This window comes from Arvicanthis niloticus, chromosome 8 (genome assembly GCF_011762505.2).
Source record: "Arvicanthis niloticus isolate mArvNil1 chromosome 8, mArvNil1.pat.X, whole genome shotgun sequence".
Taxonomy (NCBI): Eukaryota; Metazoa; Chordata; class Mammalia; order Rodentia; family Muridae; genus Arvicanthis; species Arvicanthis niloticus.
Window position 1 is genome coordinate 51,199,422 of NC_047665.1, and position 18,938 is coordinate 51,218,359.

Here is an 18,938-nt window from a genome sequence, read left to right on the forward strand (position 1 = left end):
GTGTCTAAGCAAACCCTTGGCTCATGGCCGAACAATTTTCTGCCCTGTGTCCAAGAAGGTGCGTACCCTGTGCCCTTTACTGAGCACAGGGAACCTTACATGAAAACCTGCAGTTCCTTCTTATCCTCGGCCTGCATAGCAGCAATCTCTGAGGAGGCATTCAGGTAAAACTTGAGGGGGGAGGGGGAGGATATACATTTATTATTGCTACACTTCTTCTTCTTTTAAAAGACAGTGGTTCCCAACCTTCTTAATGCTGTGACTCTTTAATCCAGTTCCTCATGTTGTTGTGACCCCCCCAGCCATTAAAATGATTTGCATTGCTACTTTGTAACTGTAACCTTGCTACTGTTGTGAATCATAATATAAATATCTGATATACGGGATATCTGATATGTGACTTCAGGGGTTTAGAACTGCTGTTTTAGAATCAGAGACCAGTGTTTAAGTAGCCAAAAACACTTCAGGGGACTCTTCTGGAGAACTGATCACTACAGCTTGTGCCGCAGCCTCTTCTCTTGCCTTCAGACAGATGAAGACATGAACACAAGCATGCACACATGCACACAAACAACACGGAGTACACATAGCATACACACGCACACATGTACACATAAATATATATGCACTCACAAGACACAATGAATAGTGTACACATGCATGCATGTGCACATATGTACACACATATATACATACATGTATATCCATACACATAAGCACACACACATGCACACACACACGTATACACACATATGTACACAAGAGTACACACACACACCAAGTTAACTTGGCCTTTGGTGAACTTATGTTAAGGCGAATTCACATTTCTATTAAAGCAGCATGTGTGTAGTAAGTAATAAAGTCTAGAGAGTACGGCTCTGTGGCCTCTCCTCCTCCAGGTCCTGTATTGTAACCTTGTGTTCCCCTAAGAACTCCATATCGTTTTTACTAGGGAAGCTTGCATGGTGTGCCTGTCACAGGCCTTGCAGCAAAGAAACCTACTTAGAATCCCAGTTCTACAGCCTATGAGCTGGGATAAGTCATTTAAAACCTCTGAGCCCCATTTAACCAATTTGCAAGGTCATCCTCTTTAATTTTCATCTGACCGTGCTTTGGGAATGATTGAATGAATTATCACTTCTTAGATGCTTAGCACCATGCCACACTTTTGGTAAGGGCTCAATAATGATGCTATAACGGTTATTCTTATCATTATTGTCCCTGGTCTTTGCAGGTATTGACAAAGTCTTTTTTGCAAGCAAATCAAAATATCAAATATCAAACCAGCTTTCTTTTTTAGTGAATTGGATGTTAATGCTTCTATCATGTACATTATAATATTGTCCAGGCAGCTGATGCTGTAGACATCTGTCATATAAAAGATATAACTTATATGTTATCTAAGAGATAAGGTGACAGGCTAAAGATTTCATTTGTGTGCAATAAAGTGTGTTCATATGAAACCAGGGTTGCCTCAGGAAACACTCCAGCCCACAAGAATAACCCGGCATTTCTCTCCCAATTCTTTATTGATAAAGTGTGGGCAGTAAGAAGGGGCCAACGCTCTCTCTAAGACTTGACGGCCTTTTTTCCTTGCTACTGTCACTGTCATGTCTGGTGCTTGTGTTTTGAAATGCTTTATGAGTTACAATAGAAACCCTGTAGAGGAAGACTCCACAAATTGGGCTTCCCCCAAGTGGCTGTGGTGGTGGGTGGGGCTTCCCCCAAGTGGCTGTGGTGGTGGGTGGGGCTTCCCCCAAGTGGCTGTGGTAGTGGGTGGGGCTTCCCCCAAGTGGCTGTGGTAGTGGGTGGGGCTTCCCCCAAGTGGCTGTGGTGGTGGGTGGGGCTTCCCCTAAGTGGCTGTGGTGGTGGGCAGAGAGAGAAGAGGTAATCTGAGTTTTCCAGGACTTTGTTTGGCACAGCTTCTTCTCAGCTCTTCTTTTTCCCACTCAAGCTGCTTGGTGACCTCCAGGGGGGTCATCAGAGAGACAGAATTTTAGCAATAAATCCTGGGTCCGCTTGATGTTGTCCTGTCCTTTTATATCTAGAGACTGGAGTCTAAAGCAGGCGGTCTACATTTCTAGACAGTTTGCATGCCAAGACATGATGGTGCAGAGGAGTGACCATAACTAGGGGACTCAGAACAGTAAAATCTTACCGTATTACAGTTCTGACTGGAGGCTGAAGCCTGAGGTCTAAGTGTCACAGGGCTATGCAGCCTCTGAGGGGTCCAGTAGAAGAGCCTTCCCACCTGCTCCAGTGTCCAGAGCGCCACAGTTTGTCACTAGGAGCAGGCCTTGGGTTTTTATAACGTGATCCCATCTCCTGTCCTCTCTCTGCTTCTTGACTGTGGACTCAGGACGGTAATTGGCTTACAGTCCATGACTTCCCTGTGGTGGTAGAACTGTAAGGCAAGACCAGCCCTTTCTCCCTTAAGTTGCTTCTGAGACTCTGGCATGAAGCTCCATCTCAGCCTCTGAGTTATTGCCTGTGTCTTGGGGACACAGCCTCTGCTGCTGTGCTCTGCCATAGTTCTTACACCTCAGGCTGTAAAGGGAGGACAGCTATTTTTTCCTCTGCAGGCATGACCTACTAATTGCTTTTCTAACTGTTGTGACCTGATAAGTAACTTAAGGGAGGAAGGGTTTACTTCAGTTTTTAGTTCCAAAAATGACAGTCCATCATGGTGCGAGAAGGCATGGCAGAACAAGTGTTGTGTCTACAATCTGAAGAACATATAAGACATGGGGCCAGGCTGTAAAGCCCCTCAAAGCCTGCCCTAGGTCTTCTGCTTCCACCAGGAAGGCTTCACCTCTTGAGGACCAAATGTTTGTACATAGGAGTTTATGGGGGAACATTTCACATTAAATCTATAATACACGGTTTTCCTTAATTTCTATCTGTTTTGGAGCAGTTCAACTATTCATTGAAAGACGTGAACGGACTGTTCAAATCACAGTATCATGGTCATGTGTGCATGTCCTCTGTTGCAGACTAAGTAGCAGCCTTTACAGCAGGCCCTGATCCTCACTATCTATCATCAAGGAGGGTCGCATCACCCCCATCTAAAAAGAAGGTCTAATGTCAAATCATGCTATTTATGCAATCTTGAGAACTTGGGAGCCATGCTCTGAGCTGGAGATAGCAAAGGACCCAAGATTTGGTTGTCAGGTACAGTTCCTCTCCCTAGGGGTACAGAAGATGTCAAGTGCTCACAGTGAGATCCCAGAGAAAATGGTCAAAATAGATTCACAGTGACTAGATCAGAGCATGGGACTGTCTGCTTTATCTTTCTAGAGCTACTGGGCATTTTCACAGGGGAATGTGTTGGGCTGTGAAAGGGTATCCTGATTCTTGGGTTGTGGGTGTTCGGCCACGCCCCCAGAACCCAGGCCCCTGACACGAGGTCTAATTTCCATTCCACCTGCACCTTTCAGACACATAGGGCACAAGTGGAGGGTGTGATTAACAGGTCTCTACCTCCAGAGATTAAAATATTAATGAGTTATCTAAAGGCGGAGGGGGAGCTAATTAAGTTATTCCCTCTCTTCTTCCCCCTCCCTATAAAAGCCAGGCTTCCCTGGCTTTTGAGGGGGAGTGCGAACCATCTACACCCATTCACCACGCCATGAACAATAAAAGCTTTGGAAAACTCCTAGACTCCACGTGTCTCCTGGGACTGCCACCAGGTTCCCAACCTTTGGAACCCTAAAACTTCCTGACACAGCCACAGGCCCACCCATGGAGGCTGCTTGAAGCCCGCCAGGGATCTCGCCACTGGCCTTCGAGACTTTGTCCCTGCCTCCGAACCCCGTGAGTTTTTTCCCACAGGGGTGTCCTCCTAGAACCCAGATTGGATGGTTCAGGCCTGGCCCAGGAAATCAGACACACATAGAGTCCTAATTCCTGACCGGAGCCATTTCTTAATGCTCTTGTACATGCCTGATGTGGGCCCCGCTGAATCCCTCAGAACAAGACACCCTCCAAACACTGAGTAACTATAGAGATAACAGAAAGACCAACTTCATTTTGGAAATCTAAATATCACTTTGTTTCTCTTAAGGATGGAAAGAAACACAAACAACAGACTTGAGTCCTGTGTATACATTATTTCATTTAATACACCCAAAGCTGGCACTATATTTATGCCCTGTAGCCACTGAAGTGATGCCACCAAAGTCACATGGCCAGGATGTGACAGACACAGAACTTAAGCCCCATTGATCTGAGTTAGGCCTTTCCTGCTGAGCTGTGGGACCTAATGACTGCAGCAAGAAGCAGGGTTCACTTCTTAAGACTCCCCACAGGCTTGGGTCCCTCTATATACCCTGTTTGTAACTGGATGTAACTGAATGTATCCTGTCATCCTGAGGAGGGTCAGAGTGAGCACAGAAGGCCCAGGATCCCTTGACACCCTCTGGGCTGGTATCCCAGGATGCTTTGCACCTATTATGAGTTAATTAGCCCTGAGCTGCAGCGATCCCTTAATGGAGTCATTTGAGGAAATGCTGAAGCAGAACAAATCACATTTGGTCTGGAGCTCAGCATTTCCACAGATGATGAGTTCCTCGACTCACTTGGTTTGGCAAAGCACATGGGCTGATGGGACTTCAGGTGCTGTTCACGGAGTGACAGAGACCGCTAGCTAGCACAGATGGCTTAGAACTGAGAAAAGCAGCAGAGTGAGATTGCTCATGGGGGTGGGGTTCCCTTTATCTGGTCACCCCCAGGTGGCCTGAGTTACAGCTCCCAATTATTAGGCCATGGACGCTGGCATTTCACACTCAGTTTTGGGGAGGCCAGGTCAAGATTGTCAGTAACTGGTCCTTGTCAGGACAGGCAGGTTCAGGGGGATTCATCTTCTCACCACACATAAATACCCCAGCTGCTATACTTGTTTATTAATCTGTTATTTATCATGGTGCCTCTGGTCCCTTAAATCCTAGAGACTAATGAGCTGGCTCAGTAGGTGAAGATCTTACCTCTAAGGTTCTGGACCTGAGTTCTATTCTCAGGACCCACATAGAGGAAGGAGAGAACCATGGCCAAAAGTAGTCTTCTGTATTCCATGGACACACACCCTTTCCCACACGGACACGTTTATACAATAAAATGTAATAAAATTTAAAAATCCAAATTTCCATTATTTGCATTTAGATGTCTTTTCTCTTTTCTCATGTCTTCAGCCCACCAGTGATTAGAAGGACAATGATGCCTATGTGAGGATTAAAGCAAAAATTTTGTCTTGTATTATTTCTTTTTTAGCAGTTTCATTTTTTTAAAATGACATAATCCATCACCTACTACTTTTATGACTGGTAATCACGGCTTGTGTTCGTTTGTTGTGTACCTTCTTTGCTCTGCTTTGGCACTGTGTAGTCATGGATGTCATGGACAATGGTGGACATCTTGAAAGGATGATGGAAAGTATGAATTCATAGACTCTTCAGGGGTGAACTAAAAAACTTGTGAATTAGATGCCTAAAGGACAAATACAGCTACATTGGGCACTGGGGTTCTAATGTATGGATTTAGAGAGGACAGAGACATTCATCCACAACATACATCAAAACACAAAGTCACCTGAACAACACCATCTGTTAGGTCTTATTCTGACAGTTACAGATTGAACTCTACCAATCACTCTTGTGCTTCATAAATTAGAACGGAAAACACATTGCTCAGTAGGGTTGGCAGGGTGGTGTTTGCCAGTAGGAACTTGTTCTTCTTCTTTAATATATGATCTATCATTTCTTACTTCCTAGTATTGTAGAGCCATGGAGGCCAGGACTGTCTTTGAGTGTTATAGAAAATAATATTTATCACTTTTAGGTAAGTAAGAGAAAATGACTTATCATCTTTAGAAAGGTAAGACCCTCAAATGCCTAAGAGATGCTCTTTGTGTATTTCTACTGCTCGTTCTCTCTGTCTTTTCCCCTCCTGCACCTCACCCCTATCTCGCTCTTCTCTCCTTCCTCTAGGGGAGGTAATGTTTCTGTGATACTGCTACTACTAGAGGCAGGAGACAATGCTCCTCACATGTTGTGAACTATGGAGTTTATATTTAATTCATAGTACGTCAGTGAAGTGAGGGTTGTAGATTAGAGCAAGGGCATTGTAGAGGAGAGGAATGGATTATAAAAAGAAAATTGAATAGTCCTCAGTGCTGAGATCTGTGCAGTGTTGGGACTGACCTGACTAGAGCAAATGAAGAAATAATCTGTGTGTATTGATGGGGACACACCAGCTGCCTGAAGCTCAGTGTGATTATTATGACAGCTGAATGAGGATGTTGGCTCACCGATCTCTACAAGGGGTCTTTGCAGGGGAGCTGTCTTAGGCTGTAGTCATCCAGAAGATGAAGCTGTGGTTGATTTTTTTCTGTACACAATGTCAACATCCATCAGTACCCAGACCAGGGGAAAGCTTTGCTATGCCCTTGAGCTTGACCGGTGATGGTCACGACATCCCCATGGGTCTGATGCATTGGGATCCTTGACATAGTCATTCATGTCGATGATAAACATTCACTTGGGACTTCATCTGCTTGCTTATACCATAGAAACTTGCAACACTGTAGGGAGAACATAACTAGCTGATAGGATCCAGTGGGTCTTTTGCTGACCTTTGTGTGGTGGCTCCATAGCTGACATGATAATCATGGAGGGTCAGATGACAATTTACCCACTCCAACCTCATGTCAAGTTAGGATGTTTTCAGTACTGGAGGCAGTTTCTCATGGGTGGTTTGGGGTGGGTATGTGTGTGAGACCAGATTTCAGGATCAGGTTCTCTTTTTTCTTGGTGGCCAGTTGTAAGCATTTTCAAAATGCAAAAAAACCATTATGCAAGCTTCACAGGTATGAAATTTTAGTTTCTGCTTTGTGGATTCACTTGGATGAGGAGACACAAAGCATGGAGTATTTATCTTCTTTGTGCCAGATGACCTTAGACCAGTAGAAAGAGAATCTGAGTGCTTGGGATCTGTTTTGGAGAATTCTCCTATCTTGGTGCAAAGTTGTCCTTGATAAAACACCTATTGGATGATGTTCTGTACAGCAACCATGAGAGACTTACAGATTAGTTGTCTTAACCCCTCATAGTTGGCCAAGGACTCTAGGCAGACAAGACAGCTGCAGCCTCCAGCCCAATCAGGCTCTCTGAGGGCGTTCCCCACTGTGTATCTTCTTCACTGTAACCCTTTTCTCTTTGTTATTTTGGAAAACACATTGAAGAATTTATAAATTTATACTAAGCATGTTTGTTAACTAATGTTTTACAAAGGTGCATGGAAGAAGATGCAGGAGGAGGAGGAGGAGGGGAAGAAGAAGAAGAAGAAGAAGAAGAAGAAGAAGAAGAAGAAGAAGAAGAAGAAGAAGAAGAAGAAGAAGAAGAAGAAGAAATAACCAAGGATTTCCTTTAGCTTTTCTTACTTTGGGTAGTGAACTCATTAAAATGACAGCTTTTCCAGTTGTGCAATATGACTTATTTCTTTGATGTTTAAACAGAGTTAATTTCTGTGATCACGTTTCCCAGTCTTGCTCATGGCTGCAACATGAGAGTCTTCACTTCCCTTTGAAGATCATAACTTGTATAAGCAGCTGATTTCTACTGATAACCCCCATGCCCCCTGATACCTGCAACTCCCCAAAGTCTTTTTATCTGCCTCTCTGCTGTTCTGGAGTCATGGTTCATTATAGATTCTTACACTCCTCATGTTGTAAGGACAAATTTGGTGTTTATTTTAGTTTTTGTTCTGAGATGAGGCTCACTATAGGCTAGTCTTGAAGTCTTGGGCTCAAATTCTGTCTCAACTTCATGAGACTGTGAATGTATGCCATGGGGTCTATTTCAGTTAGGAGTTTAAATATCCTGAGACCTGTACTACCTTTGTGTTGGGCAATTATCTGTCTATTCTATTTGTTATCTATCTATCTATCTATCTATCTATCTATCTATCTATCTATTCATTATCTTTGTCTTTTATACACACACATATGATATATACATATATGTAATGATCTATCATCTCTTTTGCTTATTTACTTTTTAGACAAGGTCTCTATGTGTAGTCAGGCTAGCCTTAAACTCATACCTCAGTCTACCTGTATTTCAGCCATGTATTACATTATACAAGGCTTAAACATGTGCAATGCTATCATTTTCTCATGTCACTTTTATGTTTTATTCACTTATTTTTGTGTGTTCACATGTGTGCATGAGCATGTGTGTATGCATGCGCATACACACAGTAGCTGGAGGACAACTTCACGTGTCATTCCTCAGGAGCTGTCCACCATTTTTTTTATTGATTAATTTTGTTATTTGATGACTTTATAAATGTATATGTTACATTCTTATTACTCTTTCCAGGATCTTCTCCTTCCCATCCCTGTCAACTCTCACTCCTCCCAATTAGCCCCTACTCAGATTTATGCTCATTTTGACTCATTTAGTTTAACCAGCGCTGACTACATGATAGTTGGGTTGGAATTATCCACTGGAACCTGATGAAGTCATCAGCAAACACACAACTGAAGGCCACATTAAGAAACAGTTCCATGCCTTCTGGATCCTCCTTGAGTCCCACCTGACTATTGTTGGGTTCATTCATGTGCAGACTCAATGCAGGCCTCCCCAGATGCAACAAGTTCATGACTGCAATGGCAGCATTGTGTCCAGATGTTGATCTTTCACATCTCTTCTCCTGACTTTTGGCTTTTACATTTTTTTGTTTCCCTCTTTCATGATGTTTTCCAAGCCTTCGAGGAGATGGTATATTTATATGGCTTATTTATACCTGAACTATCTCTTGTCACTGTATTCCCTGCTCCTTGTGCAGCATGTACACTCACCACTGTTCACCAGAAAGAAGAGATGGGGAACTTCACTGGTACCTCAGGACTGGCTAGTCAACAAACCCCAGGGCTCTACTTCTTTCTGTATCCCTAGCACTGTGCCACCATCCCAGGATTTTAGGTGGACACAGAGGACTGGACTCATGCTTGTATGGTAAACATTTTACTGACTAAGCTACCTATCTGCTCTAACTCCTAGGTCACTTTAAGATGGGTTTTGGGTTTGTGGCCCCATGAGGAGAGCAACAATACCAACCAACCAGAGCGCCCCAGGGTCTAAACCACCAGCCTGGGAGCACATAGGGAGGAACCTATGACTCCAGATGTTTATGTAGGGGAGGATGGCCTTGTCAGGCATAGGTGGGAGAGGAGATCCTTGGTCGCATGAAGGTTGAACACTGAGTGGGGAAGGAATTCTAGGGTGGGGAGGTGGGAGTGAGGAGTAGGTGGGGGCACATTCTCATGGAAGCAGGAGGAGGGGGGTGGGATAGGGGTTCCTGGGTAGTGGGGGGAACAGGGTAAGGGGATAAAATCTGAAATGTAAATATATCCAATAAAAAATACAAAAAAAAGATGGGTTTTGCAAAGGATGATTTGATAGAATGTTTATGTGTTTTTGTAATTTATGTAGTTTTCCTGGGTTTTGAGCAAGTTGTTGTTGTTGTTGTTATTATTATTATTTAGACCTTCTAGAGTCATTGAGAAAGTTCAGAGTAATCATGGATTTTTAGCTTCTCTGCTTTCCATCCTTCCATTTTCTATTTCCTCAAGAAAGCCCTTCACTTGTCTGCTGGCTCCAAAGAGCATCTATTTTAAATGATGCATCTGTATGATGTTTTCCCATGGTTGAATTTGTGTATGTAAATGACATTATTTTTGATTATGTGGGGTTTAGAAGCAAGACAAAAATTTGGGATTCTTACAGGGAAACATGGTTGCCTAATTGGACACTAGAATCCCATCATTTTAATTACATGGTGTGTAGGCAGTCAACTTTGCTTATTGCAAGCTGAACCCACCAGGTCTTCTGGTGATTGCATTTGCTTTCCTGCTCCACAACTGCTTTACACTAGAAGCAGCTAAAGTGCTTAGATTTGAGCTTGTGTTTGATTAGCATTTTTCTGCACACATGAATATATAGTATGTGTGCATATGTGCTTATCTGCTTGCATGTGTGTGGCTGTGCGTGTGTGGAAGTCAACTGAAGACATCAACTATCTTCCATGATTGCTCATTGCCTTATATAATGAGGTGGGGCCTCTGTTTAACCTAGAGATCACCGATTCCCTTAGACTATCCAGTCATCTTGCTCCAAGGATCCCTCGCCTTTGCCTGCTGTGTGCTGGGATTACAGGCAGGCAACCGTGCCCACCCAGCTAGGGTTCTTAACTCTAGTTCACACACACATGGCAAAAGCTTTAGCCTGTGAGTCATTTTCTAGTCCTAGATTAGTTTCTATGAATTTGAATTCCAAGGTATGCTTTATATATAATACTGCCTGGAGTCTAGTCAAGATCCCGTGGCTGATAAACGTGTATAAATTTAGCATAAAACAGCTTAAAGAGTAAGTGAGCTTGTGAGGCAGTTACACCATGTGGTTACTTTGAAGCTTAGTGTAAGACCCCTCCTCCTAGTTGGAGGATGAAGACATTATACTGTATAGCATGAGCAACATGCACCTGTGCTTGTGTGCCTCTGACTGTGTCCAAGTCTTCGGAGTAACAACCATGGTGCTTAAAACACGTGTCTATAGTTTTTGTTTATTTGAGCTTTGAACTTGAATCATAGGTCAATGTATACTAATCATTTTTTTCTCATTGCTGTGATTAAATATCTGAAAAGAAGCAATTTACGGGAGGAAGAGGTTTATTTTGGCTCACAGGTCAGGGGATAGAGTTCATTATAGCTGAGATGGCATGCAAGCTAGGGTGGCTTTGTCAGTGGTGGCCGGAGTTAAGACCTGTTCGACGAGGTAGGAAAGAGCTAGATGGATACTATGGCTGGGTTATACTCCCAAAGGCTTTCCCACAATGACCTATCTCAGCCAGGCAGGCAACACCTCCTCAAGGCTCTATAACCTCCCCAACAGTGCCACCAGTTAGTGATTGAATGTTCAAACGCGTGTGTCTATGGGGAGGTGTTTCGCACAGAAGCTGGAAGAAAAGATGAGTAAACCTAAACTTGCTTCTCAACATAGCTGAATTGCCAGCTCTGTTATAAAGGCCACCCGGATGTGGAACTCTTGGCGCTCACTGTTTCCCTCCCGACTCCCATAGAATTTAGAAGCTGAACCTCAGTCTTGATATTGCTGATATCAGTATTTTCTCCCTCATTTTTGTACCATATATGCACAATGTTTCATACCTCTAGCAGACAAGTAGCATTTTAATTAAGTCTGGATTGCTTAACAGTGATTACAGCAAATGACTCCATAGTCTATGGCACTTTACCACATACCAAACACTCTCTAAGTACTTTACCTGCCTCTTTTTTTTTTTTTCTTTTGATCCTCAGGAACTGTTTTGTGGTTAAAATCATACCATTATCTCTATTTCTGTCTGAATTCACAACCCTGTCCTGTATTCATGTCTTTGTAGATCATGCGAATTAACAACACGGGTGCACTGACATTTCTCCAGATGCACTGTGTGATGTGCAGTTTGTACTTTGGTTTCCAGCCTCCATAGATGAATTGTGAAGACCGTCACTGGCCTAGGGAACTTACTGCCTCTCACTGTGAGTACATTCTAGCTTTTGTCACCTGCTACTGTCCCTCCAGGAGTGACTGTGCATCACTCTTTCCAGACTCTTGATCGTCAATGAAAATTCTACTGGGGACCACTGCAATGTCATTTCATCTCCCCACCTGTGTCACTCTGGATTGCTAGTCCTGTCACATGGATGCAGAAATTTTAAGAGATATGATACATGGTCAATGTTTTTGTTTGTTTGTTTTTAATAAGTGTGTAGTATGCAGGGGGTTTGTCTAAGTTACAAGCTGGGGCTCTCTCCACATGCTATCTGATGCTTTTTTGAGGTTATTCCATGAATGATGTCATGACAAAAATCTGACCATACAGCTCAGATCCTTCAAAACTAAAAAGAAAGGCTTGGTCAGTAAAGGGCATATGACCTTGAGTTTGCTTTTCAGAAGCAAAAGAAAAAGGCAAGATGTGGTAGTGAAGCCCCTCAAATCAGTCTTGGGTAACGGAGACAAATGGGTCCTTGGGGTTTGCTGGCCAGTCAATCTAACCTGATCAGTAAAGCATCAGGTCTCAGTGAGAGACCGTCTCAAAAACGAAGGTGGACAGCTCCTGAGGAATGTTACCTGAACTTGAGCTCTGACCTCCACATGCACATGTTCCCAAGGGCACCTACACACATTTACAAATGTGCAGATGTACACATAGACACACACAAAAGGATGTCTACTTACACGTGTGACTTCAGCTTTGAATAACTGTGTAGGTGGTGAGAGCTGCAGACCCCTTCCCGACTATCCATGGTTACTGTGTAGACAGACAGTGTTCCTAGAACCAGGGAGGTCCCGAGCTGGGACAGAGGCAGGCAAGAGACTTCTGTGAGATACAGAAAGTACTCTACAGGGAAACTCTAAACCTGCTCCAAAAGCCAGGACTAATCAACAGTTTGCCACATAAATCCTTCATTAAATATGAAGAAGAGAGCCATCCAGCTGTACTCGTTACTGATGGTGATTTAGCAATTTAGAAAATGCCTGCTAAAGGGTCCCTTGGTAGCATGGGATGGCTAATGTGTCATCTACAGTCATTCATAGCCTCTCAGGATACCATTTATACTGTGAGGGAGAAGCATAACTCCTGTGAAACCTCATGAAACAGCCTTGCCTTCTATCACGGGGGATGGATGCTGGCAGTTGAGGTTGGTGGTAGGGAACTCTTGAGATTCCTGAGGGACTACTCTGCCAGCCTTCTTCCGGGTCTAGATTTCCACAGATCTAGAGACCCAGTATGAAAGCTTTTAATGACCAAGTTGGCATAAACTGGGCATTTAGAGCAGAAGCAGTCACAGAAGAGAGGATCTGGCTTCTTGTTAAATGATAGTGATCAGGTGCTTCGCATTCCAAAGGTTAAGTGGGGAAGTTGACCCACATTTAATGAGCTCTGTGTTACTGTACTTCCTAGAAACAGAAGACAAAACGCTGAGTGTTCTTCTACGTTAGTTGCCTGCATTTTGCCTCTTGGCCCTGATTACCATAGCAAATTACCAGCATTATTCAAATCAGAAAAATAAACTTTAAATGGGAACATTGTAAGACTCAAGCCTTACTCATTTTCAGCGCTAGTATTTTGAGTGGCATAAATAAATAAATTGTGTTCAAATTTGCAATAGTAGTCCTCGGGGTAAAACTGACATTCAGCCAGAGTGGTAGGGATATTAAAATCAATAGATTATAAGGGAGAAAGCCTTTAGTAAATATTTTCCTGCTGAAATCCCATCTTTGTGTTTATAATGCTGAAATATCAGAAAGGTTAGATTTGCATGTGGGTTGGGAATGACCGAGTCTGGAAATCTAGACCACAACATTCCCGTTGCTTTTTTTCTCCTGTGAGTTTTGTTTTGCAGCATCGAGTGGTGTGGTGTGAAGGTCGTGATGAGATGGGGTTTGGTGGGGGGTGGGGGCGGAGTCAAGCAGCCACACGGTAGTGGAGTACATCCTCCATACTATGCAACAGATCTGTGCTTCTCCTGAATGATCTACCCTTCTAGAATTGAGAAGGTCGGAGCAATACTGACAGGTAAAACAAACGAACGAACGAATGAACAAACAAACAAACCCAGTAAGACAGTGGATCAGGGGCTGGCGGTAATCAGAGGAAGTGATGTCTGATCTTTTCCAGCTTCTCTTTATGCTCATTTCTGCCTAGCTGAGAAGGGCATTCTGGATGTCTTGGTCACAAGTCCTGTTTGCTGACAATTATAACAAAGCTTCATTAATTTCAAAATTGAGGACTACTGAAAAGCACTGTCCAACTAAGCAATTCAAATGGCCCAACTATTCAGTTCCTTTGTATCTCAAATTATCTACAGACTGACAAAAAATTGAATAAAGACATGAAAAATGAATGTCCTGTGTTGTACCCATGGCAGAGTGGGAAAGCCCCAGCACCTGGAGCCAGAACCGTGGTTGACTTCTGTCAATGTCTTCATCTAACCGTGCACTGCTAAGAGGCTCCTAGCATCTCTGAGGATCAGTTTGTCCCATGGAGGAGGTGTCAGAATAACAATCCCCAACACCCCAGGTTCTGAATCACAGCGTAGACCTGTGCCTATAAGCACTACTATGAACCATTTTTGGATGATGTATTTTTAAAGGTGAGGAGGACATCATGTGACTTTCCCAAGCACAAACAGATATCCATCTTAAGGAGCATCTTCAGTGCTCTTGCTGGCCAGTCACACTACAAGATTGCAGGTGTCACCTCAGGGGTCTTTTCTGTGTTCTAGTTTGGAATATTCTGCTTAGATGTACCTTGCCTGGGTTTTGAGATTTGCAATCAGGTTTTTGGCAGATTTTATTCTTCAGTCAAAGCTTATCAGCAGCTCCCACCACACTGGTCATCCCACAGTGACCTTTACATCTCCCACTGACCAGTAGGCTCTCATCTCAGTGGCAGACCCAGCTAACAAGGCTGACACACTGATTTTTTCTCTCTCAGGAAATGCCTGGAAAGGACCATCGGAGAGGAACAGAGGCAGGTTGAAGCAACATAAAGATAACAAACTCTACCTTCCCTTTCTGGGGAGCTTTCTGGGGGATAGGTTATGGACCACACTGAACCATTCTGTCTAATTTCACATGGAGCACAAATAAGCCATCCATGCTGAGAACGTCCCTAATGGTAGGCTTGTGATCAAATTACTTATGCTATTCTCTTAGACAACTAAGTGTTGGGACTTTGTTATGCAATATGGTGACCGAGACAAATTTCATTTAGGTATTATTATACTCTGGGATTATACAGATTAGGACTTCAAAATGGGCATTATTAAAACACTGGAAACCAGATTCATATCCTGGCTTTGCTGCTCAGCTGAGGTGTGACATCATAAATAGGTCTCCACTTCCTCAGCCCTCAAATAGGAACTGTGTCTACATTACAGAAGGCTGTGATGGGTTAAATTAATGTGTGCATCTTAAGATGCTTTTACCAAGACCTAATATGGTTCTTTAGCATCTAGCACTCCCAGATGAGCTGGAGGTGCCAAGAAGAGAACTTTCTCAGTAAGAGCTTTCCATCTATTTGTGAGGACCTGAGTTCTGGCCTCAGAACCCGTGTGAAAAAACCAGCACGGTGGCATGTAAGCACCAGGGAAGCCAAGAGAGGCAAATCCCTGGGGATTGGTTACAGTCAGTCTGCCCTAGCTGGGGAGCTTCAGTATAAACGAGGAAGTCAGTCTCAGAAACCAAACCAAATCCAGATGATGGTACCTGAGGAATGACACCCAAGGTAGACCTCTGGCCTCGGTGTACACATTCACAAAGGCATGCCAACACCCTCCCTACCCGGAAACCATCAACTGTTATTATGCACCCTTGGACAAACATTAGGCTTCTTAGGAGAAATGTGAAAACATGTACTTATGGGGTAAGATTAAAGTTTTCTTCGTTGTAGGCTAAATGATATGCTTTGGTGTGTTAAGCAGGCACTGGTGACTTAGGGAAGGTATTTGTTAAACTAACCTTTTCTGAAATGTCTTCTGCTTACTTGTGGCCTCCCCTCCCTCCGGGCTGGGTTAACTCTGTCTGACTACAGTTACCTCTGTGATTCATTCTCTGTATTCATGGTGTCATTTACTTTAAAAGAACCTGAATGGTGGCTTGAATCATAAGGAATTCAAAGCTACGATCTGACCTTCATTCTACACCCACGGACATAGCCGAACTAAGCAGTACATGCCTGCTAGCCATCCCATTGAGTCATTTTTTTTTTTGTAAAAATATTGCAATTATTTGGGTAAGGAAATGACCATTAATTAAATTCACTTTTATAGCATTCTATCACATTTAAAAGAATTATTTTATAAAAATCGGGAGTGAGTATCTTTAGCTACATTACATTCAAACATTAGCAAATATTACTTGGAGTTACACTGTCCAGTGTTGTTAGCTGCTTGTTCCTTCCCTGCCTCATTTTCTGAGATAAGTGCTCCTTCTTCTGGTTCCATGACTCATGTTGTTATTTTGTGACTGGTCACATGTACACCATCCTGATTAAACTTGTGCTCCCAGGATAAGAAATTTATTTGAATTGTCTTTGAGTTCATAACATCTGGTAGATGCACATGATCTGTCCCAATCAAACTGTGACTGAAGTTTGCATGTGTGCACCCTGCCTCAAAAAGCCTCCTCAAAAGTGGAGTACGGAGGAACTGACAGGTTTTCATCAGAGCCATTCTGACGGACAAGACGTGCTATCTCCAGGGTGGCCTGGGAAGAAGCCATAGTGATAATACTACTTCCCAAGTATCTTTGCTTTTCTTTCCTCTTCATACTTGTCCCCAGAGGGAAAGAATCAATTAAAACCTATTGAACAAAGTACTAATGAAATACAGAAACAAAAAAGACAAGGTTTTGTGTGACACACACACACACACACACACACACAAGCCCTATAATACAAAGAGGAAATAGGAAAGATCATGTAATAAATGGCAGCCCACATGTCTCCAGGGTTCATTATGTAACAAGTGCTATTCCCAGTAACCAGCACGCATGGTCTATGTTATGGCTTAGAGGCCACTGGAATTATTAACCTGTTTTGCAGAAGAGGAAGTGGGGGCCTAGAAAATTAAGATTCCTTGCTAAGAGCACACACAGACCTTAAGTTGTGGATCCAGGATCCCAGATTCCTTGGAGTAGTACGAGAGAGAGAGAGAGAGAGAGAGAGAGAGAGAGAGAGAGACAGAGACAGAGAGAGACAGAGAGAGAGAGAGACAGAGAGAGTGCCCTTTATGTTCTTAGGCAAAATGAGCTCACAGGTTTGAATGCAATGGACTCTTGCAGATACCACTAATACATTCAAATTCTGTGTACAAGTTTCATGTCTATGACTACTTTTACTCTAGCACTTTAAGGGAACAAATGGCACCCAACTTCCTGAAACAGGCAGGAGTCACCCTGCCTGGGCATCTGGATCCATATGCCTCTTCCCAGGCCACTGGAATTGACTTAGGGCTTCTGATCAGGGGAAGTTTCCCTATGGAAGTATTTCCCTCCAGTCCTGAAGGAGTCAGAGAGTCTGGGATGCAGGCAGGGGAATAGTCTTCTGTGCACACAAGCAGGAATTTAGGAAGCTGCTCTGCACTTTTTTTTCATCACCAAATACTGACAGAGAAGTTTAGGGAAGGAAGGTCAGGTGGGGAGGGATGGTAGTGTTTGTGTGGAAGTGCCTCCTGTTCTGTGATGGCTTGCTCTCAGGAGATCAGGAAACAGAAAGCTCAGGCTGGAACCAGGCTAGGCTATAATCCAGAAACCCTGTTCCTCTGACCCCACATCCTCCAGCTAGGTCCCATGTCCAAAAGGTCCTACTTTCCAAAAATAGTACTGCCATCCAGAGACCAACTGCTAAAACACACAGGAATATTTCACATTCAAACCATAACAGCTGCTGATCAGGAGAGAGCAGGAAGTTCATGACCTGCAGACAGATACTGCTGGGTGAGAACATGGGAAACGCAGTGTGGTAACTAATCTTCATTGTCAATCTCACTTGATATGGAATTGCCCAGGAGACACAACTCTGGAAGTGTGTACAAGGGAGTCTCTAAAGAGGGTAAACTGAAGATGTAAAGCCCACCCAGAATGGGAGTGGTACCATTCCCTGTACTGGGTCTCAGACTGAAGGAAAATGGAAAGAGAAAGTGAGCTGAGAACCAGCTGAGGAGCTCTCTCAGCTTCTTGACTGTGGATTCAGTGTGTCCAGCTGCTTCAAAGCTCCTGCAATAGTCAGACCTGTTATAACCACCACACCCTCCCTACTTTGATGGACTGTGGCTTCAATCTGTGAGATGAAATAAGTGCTTTTTTTTTTTTTCAAAGGTTGCTTTTGAGGTGTTTTGTCACTGCATCTAGAAAAGAAAGTAATACAGATGGCCCTCAAAGTCCAGCTTTCTGCTTCCTCTCACTGGTGTCCATAGCAAGGTTTCCTTTTTTCTGGCTCCTGTAGGCTTCACCCTACACAGTTTGACTGGAGAGTAGGACTCTCACTAAGTTTAGTCTTTTGAGGAAAGACTTGTTTGGTCAACACCCACTCCTGTCACTGTGCTCCAACATAGTGGGACATACCAACGTTCCATGATCTCTAGTCTCCCTGTGGCAGGTGGGTCATTAGTAAGCTGAGAAACTCTTGACCCATGGACTAGAAATCTCTTTGATATACATGGTGGGATGGATTGTAATTGAAATATAATAGACTGACAGCTGTGAACATTTTAAAATTCCAGCTTCATGGCAGTGAGATATCTCAATTTGGGGTTGTTAGTGTTTTCCAATTCTATGCAATTAGCTCAAATAAAGACTCTAAAGAAAAATGAAGGAAACAATGTTTTGAAAATCAAAAACCTGCATAAAGTAAAAGGAAGATCATAGTTCTATGAGTAGTCAGTGCTATGAGAATTAAGGGTGTCCATCATGTGGCTGAGGGTTCTAAGAGCACACAAGTTTTTTTTTTTTTTTTTTTTTTTGATGATATTATGACACAATGTAGTCATCTACAATGTTTATCTGCAATTGTATGATTATGCAAGCTACGAATGGACACAATAGTCCACAGGGCTGGGGAGATGGTTTGCCAAGCAATCATGAAAACTGGTACTCAGATGCCCATCCCCAACACGAGTGTCACTTGCAGATGGTAGCTAGCATGTATTCCCAGTGCCTGGTAGTGACTGAGGTACTCAGAGAAAAATGGCTGTCTAGTGAGATTAGCCAAAGTTCTGGGTTCAAGAAAGAGACTTTGAATCAATATATAAGGTTGAAAGTGATCTAAGAAAATACATGGCATCAACCTCTGGCCACCACGTGCATACATGTACATAT

The 18,938-nt window shown here is 43.2% G+C and overlaps 1 protein-coding gene across 2 annotated transcripts in view; it reads right to left on the bottom strand.

The window, feature by feature from the left end:
* The window catches only part of Adarb2 (adenosine deaminase RNA specific B2 (inactive)), a 531,305-nt gene that overhangs the window by 88,007 nt on the left and 424,360 nt on the right, over positions 1-18,938 (bottom strand). The gene's annotated exons all lie outside the window — the stretch shown is intronic.